The sequence below is a fragment of the Oryctolagus cuniculus genome, chromosome 2 (genome assembly GCF_051225735.1).
Source record: "Oryctolagus cuniculus isolate XC-2025 breed Fujian yellow rabbit chromosome 2, ASM5122573v1, whole genome shotgun sequence".
Lineage (NCBI taxonomy): Eukaryota > Metazoa > Chordata > Mammalia > Lagomorpha > Leporidae > Oryctolagus > Oryctolagus cuniculus.
The window spans coordinates 82,016,773-82,030,307 of NC_142868.1; the positions used below are offsets into that span (position 1 = coordinate 82,016,773).

Genomic DNA, 13,535 nt, shown 5'->3' on the forward strand with positions numbered 1-13,535 from the left:
TTTATAACAGCCTTAGACTCATCATAAGGGGGGGAGTATTCTTGACCTAATCATTTCTTAAAGGTCCCACCTCTTTTTTTAAAAAAAAAATTTATTTTATTTATTATTTGAAAGTCAGAGTTACGCAGAGAGAGGAGAGGGAGAAAGAGAGAGAGGTCTTCCATCCAATGGTTCACTCCCCAATTGGCTGCAACAGCTGGAGCTGCGCCCATCTGAAGCCAGGAGCCAGGAGCCTCCTCCAGGTCTCCCATGCGGGTGCGGGGGCCCAAGGCCTTGGGCCATCTTCTACTGCTTTCCCAGGCTGTAGCAGAGAGCTGGATCAGAAGTGGAGCAGCCGGGCCTTGAACCGGCGCCCATATGGGATGCTGGCACTTCAGGCCAGGGCATTAACCCACCGCGCCACAGTGCTGGCCTCCTTTTTTTTTTTAAAGATGGTCCCACCTCTTAATACCATTACTTTGGCCACTATATTTCTTCTATATACATATATTCATATTATATTATATATATTATATATTTATATATAAGAAGATTTAATAAAAGTATTTTTTCAAGGCTTACAAATTTATATTTTTAAAGGAATACAAATTTCACATGTACAACTTTAGGAATAGAGTGATTCTTCTCACCACACCCTCTCTCCCACCCACACTGTCACCCCTCTTTCTCCTCCTCCCATTCCCAGTCCCATTCTCCATTAAGATTCATTTTCAATTAACTTTGTACACTGAAGACCAACTCTATACTAAGTAAAGATTTCAACAATTTGCACACACACACACACACACACACCTGTTTGAGAACAAGTATCACAGTTAACTCTCATAATACAATTCATTGAGGAGAGAGGTCCTGCATGGGGAGTTAGTGCACAGTGACTCCTGTTGTTAATTTAACTATGAACACTCTAATGTGTGATGTCAGTGACCACCCAAGGCTCTGGACATGAGCTGTCTAGGCTATGGGAGCCTTCTGAATCCACAAATTCTGTCAGTATCTAGACAAGGCCATAAGCAAAGTGGAAGTTCTCTCTTCCCTTTAGAGAAAAGTGCACTTTTTTTTTTTTTTTTTTTTGATTTGACACTACATTTCAACACCTGAATTTTTCAGGGAGAATCATTCAAAGCATAGCACATATCTTAAACTCCTCACAAAAATTAACCCGAAATGGATCACTGATCTAAAAATGCAAAACCATAAAAACCCTAGAATGTAACAGAAGAAAATCTACAACATCTTGGATTCAGTGATGATTTTTCGAGACAACATCAAAAGCATGATCCATGAAAGAAAAAAATAATAAGTTGGGCTTCATTAAAATCTGCTCTTTGAAAGACAAGCCAGAGGGTTAGGCACCGAGGCACAGTGGGTTAAACTGCCAGTTGCAACACACACCCCCTATCAGAGTAATGGTTCTAGTCCCGGCTGCTCCACTTCTTGCTAATGCACGCTGGGAGGCAGTGAATCACGGCTCAAGTGCTTGGGCCCCTCCCACCCAGATAGGAGATACAGATGGAATTCCAGGCTTCTGGCTCTGGCTGTTGAAGGCATTCAGCGTAGTAAATCAATAAATAGAAGATATTTCTCAGGGTTGGCACTGTGGCACAGCAGGTTAACCCACCACCTGCAGTGCCAGTATCCCATATGGCCTCAGTTCAAGTCCCAGATCCTCCACTTCTGACCCAGTTCCCTGCTAATGCACCTGGGAAAACAGCAGAAGATGGCCCAAGTGCTTGGGCCCCTGCCACTCACATGGGAGACCTGGAAGGAGCTCCTGGTTCCTGGCTCTAGCCTGGCCCAGTCCCTGCCATTGCAGCCATTCGGGGAGTGAAATAGCAGATGGAAGATCTGTCTCTCTTCCTCTCTGTCACTCTGCCTTTCAAAAAAATAGATCTTTAAAAGAAGAAGAAACCTCTCACATATGAAAATAAAACATTCTTTAATTCTTAAAAGACAAGCCACAGACTATGAGAAATCATTTCTGATAAAGGACTTTTATCCAAAATATCAAGTAATTTTTAAAACTCAATGATAAGAAAAGAGTCATATTTAAAAATAAGCGAAAGATCTAGAGAAACACCTCACCAAAGACAACTTAAGATGGTAAATGAGCATATTAAAAGATATGCAACATTTTACGGAGTTGCAAATTAAACAAGATACCTATTCCATACTGATTCTGATAATGGTAAAGGCCAAAACACCAACCAAATCAAATGCTGGTGAGAATGTGGAGCAACAGGAACTCCCATTTGGTGTTGGCAGGAATGTAGGAGAACGCAGCCACTTTGAAAAGCAGCTTGGCAGGTGTTTAGAAAACTAAACACACCCCTACCCTACATTCCAGCAACCACGCTCCTTGGGTGTTTGTCCACCTGAGCTGAAAACTTAACATCTAAACAAAAATATTTACAGCCGTTTTATTGACAATTGTCAAAACCTGGAAGCAACCAAGATGTTCCTCGCCAGGTGAATGGATAGATACACTGTGGAACATCTATGCAATATGTACTGCAGATTCTTAAAGCTCATCTTCCTGACCCCTCAACAAGTCCACAGACAGACAGTGAGCATCCCACCCCGGTGAGCAGGTGCAGCAGGGCAACGAGGCTGGTCCCTACCACAAGTTCCCCATCGTCCCCCTTCAATGACATTGACCTTGTGACATCCAAACACGCCAATGAGATCTCTTCAGACCTGCATTTACAAATGTCCAGTGAAGGCACTTCCCCCAGGTCATCATTCTCAACTCCCACTCTGCTTGGCTGGGCCTGCTCTCTGGGAACTCCTCCTATACAACCAGTCATGTGGCATCCTGTGCCTTCCTCTCTGGGAACTGTGAGGAGAAACACCCTTTCACACTCCTCTCCAAGTGTCATTTCTGTAGCTGTGTTAAAACCATCCTTAGAGAACTCACTGGGGGACTTACTGCCCCGCTTACAATGATAATGGAATATTACTCAGTGATAAGAATAAATGAGATCTCAAGCCACAAAAAGATATAGATGAACCCTAAATTCATTTTATGAGTAAGAGATGCCCATGGGAAAAGGCCACAGGACATTCTGAAAAACAAACAAAAAACTATGGAGAAATGAAAATATCAGTGGCTGCCAAGTTAGGGAGGGGGGCAGATGAGCAGGTAGAACACAGGGAATCTTAGGGCAATGAAACCACTCTCTATGATTCTATGATGGGGAGTGGGGATAAACATGCTATCGTGTATTTGCCAAAATCCACAGAACAGGGGCAGGTTTTTGGTCTACCAGTTAAGAAGCTGGCCAAGACACCCAAGTCCCACCTCAGTGTGCCTGGGTTGGATGCCTGGCTTTGGCTCCTGACTGCAGCTTTCGGCTCAAGCAGACGCTTGGAGGCAGCATTGATGGCTCAAGAAATTGGGTTCCTGCCACCCATGTGTGAAACCTGAATTGAGTTCTATCTCCTGGCTTCAGCCCAGTCCCAGCCCTCCTACTATGGGTATTTTGGTGAGTGAATCAGTAAACGAGAGCTGTGTGCGTGTGTGTCTCCCAAAATATAAATAAAAATTTTTTAAAACTCATAGACTCTACAGCACCAAGAGTAAACCCTATGTAAACCATGGACTTTAATTAATGGTAATGTATAAATACTGATTCCTTAGTTGTGACAAATGTATCACATAATGTTAGAGAAGCTGGGGTTGAAGACGATAGAGTGTAAGGGAACTCTGTCAGAACATATTTTTTAAAAAGGCAAGACTCAACAACGTATTATTTATACAAAAGACATATTTTAAACAAAAACATAAGGAAGCAGAATATAAAAGGTTGAAAGGGTGAAACACATATGCCTGGAAAACAGGAAAAACATATGTTATGGAAACAGATGTACTTAATATCAGACAAAGTACACCTCGAGACAAGGGATGTTATCAGAGAGAAAGATGGGTATTTCTGAATGACAGAAGAGCCAACCCAGCAAGAAGCCATAACAACCCTCAGTTACATGCTCCTAGTGACAGAGCTTCAAAGTACATGAAATAAAGTTGACAGAACTAAGGGAAAATAACAACACCGCAAACACGGCTGTATTTAATACCCCGATCAGTAAGTTGCTAGAGCAATGAGATAAAACTCAACAAGAATTTAGAAGATTGGATCAATAATAAAAAACTAACTTGGTCTCAACATGTACAGACCACTACCCCCCAACAACTGCAAAATAGATTCTTTTCAAGCACACATAGAGCATTCACTAAGCTAGACCACATACTTGACCATGAAACAAGTCAAAAAAAATTTAAAATATACAGAATATGTACTTTAACCACATATGGCTCACTTCAAATCAGAAAATAATACCAAAAACCTAGCTAGAAAATCTCCCAACAATTTGTAAATGAAGCAACACACTCCTAAATTATCCATGGGTCAAAGAAGAAATCACAAATGGTATTAAAAGTAGTTGTAACTGAATGATAATTATTTTAAAAACACATCAGAATTTTTGGAATGGAGCTTAGGCTACTGGAGGGAAATCATAGCTTTAAATACTTATATTAGAAAATAAAAAGTTTAAAAATTAATTATCTAAGTTTCTACTTTAAGAAACTGAAAAATGAGAATAAATTAAACTCACTTATTAATATAACTAGAAAAAAGGTTAACAACAAACAGCAGAAAGTAATAAATTTTTTTAAAAAACACTACAATAGAGACATCTGAGAAGCTAAGGAGACGTGACAGCTAAATATAATGTGTAACTCCTGATGAGATCCTCAAACAGAAGACAGCCAACAGGTAAAAGCTAAGCCAAGCTGAACACAATGAGAGGTAGTTAACTATGATAATGTAAATGCATTGGTTCATTAGTTATAACAAATGTATTAAGAATGTAGGTTATTAACAGCAGGGAACATTGGCTGCAGAATACCATATGGGTATTGTCTGTTATGTCCTTGAAACTTTGTGCAAACCTAAAACTGTCTTTTCCAATTCATATAAGCCTAATCTCAAAACCTGAAAAGGACATTACAAGAAAAGAAAATTACAAACCAGTAACATGACATACATATAAAGGATAATAGAAAATGACAAAATACAATTTATTCCAGGAATGTACGTCTGGCTCAACAATGGCAAAGCAATCTATTTAATTCATCATATTAACGAAATAAAGGAGAAAAATCATAATCATCTCAATCAATCCAGAGAAAGTATTTGGCAAAACCCAATAAGGAAATTTCTCATTCTGATAAAAGGTATCTATGAAAAACTCATAGTGAACATAATGCTTACTAATGAGATATTAAATATTCCTCCTAAGATTAGGAATACTTACCGGATAAATTTTTAAAATCTATGAGCTTTTTGTATTTTAAAAAGCATTTGTATATCCTCAAAAGACTTTCAGTTTAATTTACCATTCATTGGGTACTTACTAGGTGGGGATTTTGAAGAAAAAGGATAAAAAGCACGTTGCTTGTCAAGGAATTTAAATAAATTGTAAAGCAAAACAGACACTCATTAAAAGTAACTACTGTACAATTCAGTATAAGCTAGAGATCCGAATCAGGGAGATGGTGATAAGCAGCGCAGGCTGTGCAGGGCACTTCCGGCACATGAAGCAGCTGAGATCTTATTCTAGGGGGATTTCTTAGCCTCTGCTTTAGGTGTCTGAGCAGAGGAATGGCAAAATAAAGTGACTCTGCTGTCAGCATCACCAATAGCACATTTTGAAAAACATGGTAGTATATGCAGGGCTCTCATTTGATTATAAAACAACAGAGGATCCCAGAGGGTAACTGATTTCCTCCGAAGTACAAAGCAGCTCGACAGGAATGGGGCAGGGAGGTAAAGGAGGTCACAGCACCCACAACTGCTCGACAGTAGGATCTCTACTGCCCCAGCTGCTGCCCAGGGATCTTCCAGAGCAGAGGACCAGCAACTGGATTCTTCTCTGTTTTCAGCAGCTCGGGAAGTCAGAAATGCGTGACACTGAAAACCTGCCTTCAGACAATGGTAACCAGGGAAATACAGAGGCTAGGAGAAGGGGAGGGAGTTAAAACTGGCTACAGGCCGGCGCCGCGGCTCACTAGGCTAATCCTCTGCCTAGCAGCGCCAGCACACCAGGTTCTAGTCCCAGTCAGGGCACCGGATTCTGTCCCGGTTGCCCCTCTTTCAGGCCAGCTCTCTGCTGTGGCCCGGGAGTGCAGTGGAGGATCGCCCAGGTGCTTGGGCCCTGCACCCCATGGGAGACCAGGATAAGTACCTGGCTCCCGCCATCGGATCAGCGCGGTGCACCAGCCGTAGCTGCCATTTCGGGGGTGAACCAACGGCAAAGGAAGACCTTTCTCTCTGTCTCTCTCTCTCTCACTATCCACTCTGCCTGTCAAAAAAAAAAAAAAAAAAAAAAAAAAAAAAAAGGAAAAAAAAAAAGAAAAGAAAAACAAAAAACTGGCTACGAAAGAACAGATGGTCTTCTCCACGGCTCCACGGCACCCTTCATTTCTCTGTTTCCTACACTCACCCACCCACCCATCCAGGCATGTGCTCCCTCTTACACACACACACTCACACACACCCATCCAGGCATGTGCTCCATCTCTCTCTCTCTCTCTCTCTCTCTCTCTCTCTCTCTCTCTCTCTCTCCCACACACACTCACACACACTCACACACACACACAACTTTATGAGCCCCCGCTGCCTGTCAGGACTGACAACTGATCCGCTGTTAGGAAAATAAAAAAACCCGTGTCCCTCCCATGCTCAGCAGTCCCTTGGGCACGGGCACAAGCACGTGCAGAAATGCGTGATTACCAGAGCTGGAAGAGGCGGGATGCTCACAGCACGCTGGTGCTAAGGAGCAGAGTTGACGGAGGGGCTGGCAAGGCTCTCAGCAGACGCCTCAGCACCCACTCACCCGAGAAGGAGAATCCCAGGGCCGGGAGCAGAGGAGCTCAACCTGGGGGACAACGTCCGGACGCTTAGCGGGCACTCCCTTCCTGAATGCCTGTCCCCACTCTGTAAGGCCGCAGACAGAGGGCACAGCCCAGACCGCAGAAGTCACACTCAGCCAGGGACAGGCATGTGGCCTGGCAGCTAAGACTCCACGGTGGAGCAGCTGAGTACAATCCGCAGCTCCGGCTGCTGACTCCAGCCGGCTCGCTACAAACGCACACCCTGGGAAGCAGCACATGGTGACTCGAGTAGGAGACCTGGATGGAGTAGGACGTCCAATTAACCTAGTTTGGCTCACATTATATCAATTTTAGCAACAAAAATCCCATATCCTGGCGCACTGGGGTTAAGCCATCACCTATGACGTCAGCATCCCATATACATATGGGGGGTTGAGTCCTGGCTGCTCCACTTCCAATCCAGCACCCTGCTAATGTGCCTGGGAAAGCACCTGAATATGGCGCAAGTGCTTGGACCCCTACCATCCACATGGGTGACCTGTACAGAGCTCCTGGCTCCTGGCTTCAGCCTGGGCCAGCCCTGGCTATTGGGCAGTCATCTGGGGAGTGAACCAGAGATGGAAGGTCTCTCTCTCTCTCTCTCCCTCTCGCCCCCTCTCTGTCTCTCCCTCTCTCTGTAACTCTGCCTTTCAAATAAATAAAATAAATCTTTATTAACGAGGGGAGAAAGTCCCACACCCTGGAACATCCTTCAGTCCCAGGGGAACCAGGTCAGCTGGCCCACCTAGCCTGGGTAGCTCTCCAACAGCAAGAGCTGAAGGTCAGCTGGCACCGCGGCTCACTAGGCTAATCCCCCGCCTTGCGGCACCGGCACACCGGGTTCTAGTCCCGGTCGGGGCGCCGGATTCTGTCCCGGTTGCCCCTCTTCCAGGCCAGCTCTCTGCTGTGGCCAGGGAGTGCAGTGGAGGATGGCCTGAGTACTTGGGTCCTGCACCCCATGGGAGACCAGGAGAAGCACCTGGCTCCTGCCATCGGATCAGCGCGGTGCGCCGGCCACGGCGGCCATTGGAGGGTGAACCAACGGCAAAGGAAGACCTTTCTCTCTGTCTCTCTCTCTCTCTCTCACTGTCCACTCTGTCTGTCAAAAAAAGAGAGAGAGAGAGAGAGAGATGAAGGTCAAGGTATTGGGTAGCAGGCCCTGCTCCAACCCACATGCGCTGAAGAGCCGCAGGGCCCCAGACCTTGTCCATGTACACACACCAGGGGAAGAGGAGACTCTACATCCTCCCCCCAGAGCCTGCCTCAGTGGGAGAGGGCTCGGGGAGAACACGATGACGGAGACACTAAGCGGTCCAGTAGCTCTCCCAGCCGTGTGGCTGTATCTCCTTCATCCTCTCCCCCACTCCCCAGCCCTTCTGTTCCATTTCTTGAAGACCAGGATATGGCAGGGTGGAACACAAGGCAGTGAAGTTAACTGCCTGGCTTTGGGCTCCAAAAGCTGATGCCCCGCAGGGAAGAGACCTCTAAGCCCTGGCCCTGTCTTCTAGAAAGGCTCAGGTACCAGGAGGCAGTGAGAGAGCTACAGGGAGGAAAAGACAAGATATCCAGACTGGCCAGAGCACAGTCAGGCCATGCGAGCACCCTGTGCCCCCGCGCAGCACACAGCTACAGTCGTCAAAGCCAGAGTGGCCAGGGTGGCAGGGACTGGGACATCGTCATGAATAGACGGCCCAGAGCCAGAGAGCAAGGTGGAGACCCCAGAGGACACACGCACAGACAAAAGACATCAGGGACCACCGCCCTGCTCTGCCCCCTCGTAGTCCCTAAGCCCGTAGAAGCCCCTGGAACTGGGCACAGTCCCAACAGCAACAGCAACTCCAAGGGAAACTGACCAAGAGGAAGGCTCTGCCACCCTGTCACAGTGGATATCTGAAACAGCTGTGAAGTCGTGGAAAATGACAGTTGCATCCTCTGCAAGTCTGCGTCTCCCAGCTGAGATGAATCTACTCCATCTCACACCCCACCGTAGAAAGGAGACAGAATCTAGGGTCTGAGGCCTGGCCTGGAGTCCTGACTCTACCACTTCAAAGCTGCGTTAGTGCTGGGAAGCCCTTCCTCACGTCTTCCTGGGCTTCTCTGCTTGGTTCTCTCATGCCACCCTCCATGCAGAGGAAGGACAGCTGAAATCGTCCCCCGCAATCGCCAACAGCTGCTAAACCCACCCTCCAACTGCGGAAGACCAAACCATGCTGCACTGTAAGAGCCGCCTTCGCTGTCCCTGCTTGCACTTGCCCACTGTATTCCAGGGTGCTCCATGGGTGCCGGTCACCCTGACCTAAAATTTGACCAAGAGCCCCTCTCACGCCAGGGAAGCTTTATTTATTCTGGAGAGTGGCCGCAGTGCACACAGCCAGCCTCTGTGTTTGTCCCACAACTTGTGCCTGTGAGCCGCGAAACATCCCCGAGTTTCCAGCCTCCCACTGCCGGCCCCTGCTGAGCTCTGCCTGGCTCAGAAGTGAGGGGACCGCTGTCCTCCAGGTTTTCCCTCTAGAGAGGTGTGTGTCAACGCTGACTGTGGCTTTCCTAAGGGAGCGTCCATAGCTTGGCATCTGCAGGGGTCATGCACGAGATATAAAGGGTAGCTAGGGCTTCTAGGGTCAGACAGGCTGGGGCAATTCTGGAATGAGTAAAGTCAGGGCGATTTCTTCACCATGGACAGCCCAGGGCCTTGAAAGGACTCATGTGGTGGTCACTAGGGCTCCCCTCAAAACAGGAAACACGGAGCCCAATGTTTCCCAAGCTCCTGTGACCCAGACTGACGTGAGCCTGGGCTTTCCCAGACTGTTACAAGTGTGCTGGGTTTCCCTCCTAGTGGCCATGTGAGCTGCTTCTGCTCACTTTACTAGGGTAGCCCATCTGCAAAGAACCAGGTTCCCCAGGGCCTTTCCTCTCCAAGAGCACCAGCTACCCACGATGTCTTCTGGGGGTCAGCAGACACTCGCATAAGACCAAGGCTACCTGTTGTGAGACAACGCACAAACAGCTGACACCCACTGAGCTCTGTGCTCCACAACATTCAGCCATGAGCCACACAGGGACTGTGCATTATAACAACCTGTACCTGGTTCCTAGGGCTGCTGATGGAAAGCAGCTCAAACGAGGCGGCTCAACACAATGGGAGTCAGCCTCCGGTTCCGGGGTCTAGGAGCTGAACATCAAGGTGACCTCCTGCAGGGCTCAGAGGGGCAGCCTGCTCCATGCCTCTCCCAGAGCCTCTGCAGGTGGTCAGTAGTCCTCGGCACTCCTCAGCTTGTAGATGCACTGCTTCAACCCCCGCTCCCTCGAGGCATGGCCTTCCCCATGTTCCCTCAAGGTTTTGTCGCCATAGATGCCCACCTTGGTGTCGCTTTTCCTCTTCCAGCAGGAGCCCTGACACATTGGGTTAAGGGCCCACTGCCCTCCAGCCTGACCTCACCTGGGCTCAGTGAGTCCCGCGTGCCCATGTCCCGATCAGACCCCATTGTGAGGCTTCAGGAAGCACATGACTTTAAGGGGTCACAGTTCCACCCAAGGCACCATCTACAGTGTGCAGAGTTTACACGCCAGGCTGGATGCAGCCAGCCTAGGCGCTGGGAAGGGGCTGCAGGCGTGAGTCTTTCAAGTCCTCCAGGTGATTCCAATGTGCAGCCAAGTTTGAGAACCACTGCTCAGGGGCTTTTACACCCGTTATCCCATTCAGTCCTCCTAATAAACCCGCGAGGTACCTACTATCCATTTCTAGATCCCACAGATGAGATGTCTTGGAGTCTTAGACAGCATAACACAATGTGACTAAGGCTGCACAGGCAGTAAGGGAATGAGCAGGATCTGGACCAAGCCACATAGCTCCAGACCTTAAACACGGAAGCCTTTCAGACTCACACCTGAGCTTTCTTTCCGCAGCAGCTGAGTGCTGATGTTCATAGCCGGCGCCTGCACCTCAGCAAGTCAGGGGTTAAACTGGCTTGCTTGTGGCTTCCCCTGGAAAGCAGCCTCCCTGCTGGCCCCACTCTGCCCTCCCCGTTCTCCAGCCAGCTCCTGCATCTGGCGCCACACCACTCAGGAGTGGGAAGACAAAGGTTTCTCTGAATCGCCACTTCTAGCCCGCCGCCGACGGACAGTAGCCTTTAATAACTTCTGTACTCAAAAGGGAAAGATTCTCCTGTTTCCATAATGAGAAAAGTAACACAAGTCCAAGGACACTGACACAGCTCTGACGGATGAATGCGGGAACCACGTGGAAGGGAACAGTGCCATCTAAAAGATCTCCCAGGACGCGTGTTGCTGTTGAGACTTGGGGTGCCTCCCTGGCCAGTTCTGGGCACTGCACCGTGGCCTAGGGGGCCACGCCAGGCCACGCCAGCCCCCAGCCCACTGCCCCTGCTGCACTTCACTGGGTCAGGCAGGTCACACCGGCTATTTACAGAAGTCAAAGTGGCAACACCCAGGGGATGTCACCAGATAGTAACTTTATCTGCCATGGTCCCTTTAAAAATATTCACAGAGAAACTGGGTCACGCATGCATTGCTGACAATGGGGGAAGTTCAGGAGTTTCTTAATAAAAAAGAAAACGTGCAACTACCACACCTCTCAGCAGTTACACCCTGGAGTCTATCCCAGAGAAACGCAGACAGACTGACACAAAAGCACGGATGCCCACCTTCATAGCACTTCATTTGTCACAGTCTAAAACTGGAAACAGGCCAGATCCACTTCAATGGCCCAACAGCTAAACAACCGTGGCACATCCGTATGTGGACTAGCACTCAGGAATGAAAAGGAACACCCTACCAAGAGCGGAACCCCCAGAATTCGGCTGAGCAGGAGAAAGGCCAACCTCCAGTGTTTACACAGCATCTAATTTCATTCACATAAAATTCTTGCAAAGACAGAGACTAGGAAAGCAGATGAGTGACCGTCCAGGACTAAGGGAGGGGGCCGGAGGGAGGTGGGAGACGGTGGTTAAAGAAGCGCCACAGTGGGGTACCTTGTAGTTCTGAAAATGTTTTTGTATCTTGTCCGTTTCTACGGCCAACAACCTGGCTGTGACGTTGCACTATCATTTCGTAAATGTAAGAGGGTGAAAGCACAGGGTCTCGCCCTTTGACTTCCTACAACCGCATAGGAACCCACAGTTATTTCAAAACAAGATAACAAGATTCGAAATTTTTTTTGAACAGTTTTCAGTGAAGATATTTTCTCCTTATCCTTGGATGAGCACCCTGGCAGGCTCCAAGATCTTCCTGTCTGCCCTTAGAGCCACAATATCAGGAAACACAGTCTAATCATTTGGGTGTCTGCTCTCATAATAATCAAGTGTCCAAACCCAATTTAGGAGTGAATATGGCCTCTCCTCAGGTAGAGTCAGCTAAGGCAGCCACCTGCCACTGCTGGGGGGAGGTGGGGAAGGAGCGTCCCTCTCTCACTCACTCCTCCTCCATGCAGATGGGAGGGAGGAAGGCAGGAGAACATTCTAGAAAGTTCGCAACCAATGGTATGGTTTTGAGACGGCTCCTCTTCTCTCTCAAAGGTTCTCTGGAGCCGTCCCTGCTGGGTTTTCCAGACAGCATCTCCCAGGACAGACATCTGTGTCTCTGGCCTCCCCCAGCCCAGCCTGGCTTGCCTTGGGGCTTTCCACCCACCTTCTGAATCCTTTCCTTGAGCCGCAGAATCAGACATCCGCTTTTCAGTCACTTCCTTTGAGCATCTACTACTTGTGGTGACTTGAGTCAAACCTCCAGGATAACGTCCTGTCACCAGAGCCACACTGGAAGGCTAGAGGGAAGGAAGCAGGCCGGAGCCTGTAGAAGAAAGGGAATCCCCCATGGTCAGGAGAGGGAATTAGCAGAGGTCTAAGACATAACTCAGGGGAGAGTAACAGAGCACAAAGCACAGCAATTTAGTCCACAGATCTTAACTGGTGGGGTCGGCGTTGTGGCATAGCTTCAAGGTAGGCCTCCACCTGCAATGCCGGCATCCCATATGGGCACTGGTTCAACACCTGGCTGCTCTGCTTCTGATCCAGCTCCCTGCTAATGAGCCTGGGAAAGCAGCGGAAGATGGCCCAAATGCTTGAGCCCCTGCCACCCATGTGGGAGACCTGGAAGAAGCTTTGGGCTCCTGGATTCAACCTGGCCCAGCCTCAGCCATTATGGCCATATGGAGAATGAACCAGCGAATGGAAGATCTCTCTGTCTCTCTTTGTCTCTACTCCTCTCTCTGTAACTCAATCTTTCAAATGAAAAAAAAAATCTTTAGTAATAATAATAAAATCTTAACTGGTTTTATTTTCACTTCTATTTTCACTTCATTCCATAAATAGAATAAGTGTTCCAGTGAACAGAGCAGAGGAGTTCGGTATGATAAACAGAGAAGGGCTTGAAAAAAGGGGAAACAAACATACACACAAAAAGCGGATGAGTCATTTCAAAGTTACTTTCCTTATGAGGCTCGGACAGCAAGCTATGTCCACAGGAAAATAACTGGCTAACACGAGGTTACTGCAGGCTGCCCCTTTCATAGAGGGGTGAAGGCAGAGGGGACATCAAGCTCACGCCAACTGAAACCAGCCTGTTACGGAAATTTGACTGCTTTCCC

The 13,535-nt window shown here is 47.9% G+C and overlaps 1 long non-coding RNA gene across 4 annotated transcripts in view; it reads right to left on the minus strand.

The window, feature by feature from the left end:
• LOC138848502 (uncharacterized) overlaps window positions 1-13,535 on the minus strand; it is a 77,674-nt gene that overhangs the window by 26,270 nt on the left and 37,869 nt on the right. For 2 of the 4 annotated variants that reach the window (XR_016229998.1, XR_016229999.1), the window contains exon 1: window positions 3,302-3,412. The exons of the other annotated variants lie outside the window; for them this stretch is intronic. This is a non-coding gene — a long non-coding RNA (uncharacterized LOC138848502). Of the gene's footprint in view, window positions 1-3,301; window positions 3,413-13,535 lie in introns of those variants that run through there. 4 annotated transcript variants of the gene reach the window in all.